We start from the raw sequence: 801 nt of genomic DNA, 5'->3' as shown, positions 1-801 counted from the left end.
AAGAGGATAAGATGAGGATATGATGAGGATGAGGACGAAGATAGGATGAGGAAGAGGATGAGGATGAAGAGGAGGGTAGGATGAGTATGAGGATGAGGATGAGGATGCGGAAGAGGATAAGATGAGGATGAGGATATGATGGAGATGAGGACGAAGATAGGATGAGGAAGAGGATGAGGAGGAAGAGGAGGGTAAGATGAGGATGAGGATGAGGATAGCATGAGGATAAGATGAGGATCTAGATAGGATGAGGATGAGGATAGGATGAGGATGAGGTTGAGGATGATGATAGGATGAGGATGAGGAGGAGGATAGGATGAGGATGAGGATTAGGAGGAGGATAGGATGAGAAGGAGGAGGAGGATGTGGATAGGATGAGGATGATGATGAGGATGAGATTGGGGATGAGGATGAGGATGAGGATGAGGACGAAGATAGGATGAGAAAGAGGATGAGTATGAAAATGAGGGTAGGATGAGGATGGGGATGAGGATAGGATGAGGGATGGGATGAGGATGAGGATGAGGATTAGGATTGGATGAGGATGGGGATGAGGATGAGGAGGAGGATAGGATGAGGATGAGGATGAGGATGGGGACGAAGATAGGATGAGGAAGAGGACGAGGATGAAGAGGAGGGTAGGATGAGGATGGGGATGAGGATGAGGATTGGATGAGGGCGAGCAAAGGATGAGGAGGAGGATGAGGATGGGTTGAGGATGAGGATGACGATTAGGATAGCATGAGGATGGGGATGAGGATGAGGAGGAGGATAGGATGAGGATGAGGATGAGGATAGGAT

This window comes from Lupinus angustifolius, chromosome LG09 (assembly GCF_001865875.1).
Source record: "Lupinus angustifolius cultivar Tanjil chromosome LG09, LupAngTanjil_v1.0, whole genome shotgun sequence".
NCBI lineage: Eukaryota > Viridiplantae > Streptophyta > Magnoliopsida > Fabales > Fabaceae > Lupinus > Lupinus angustifolius.
This window is presented reverse-complemented; position numbering follows the sequence as displayed.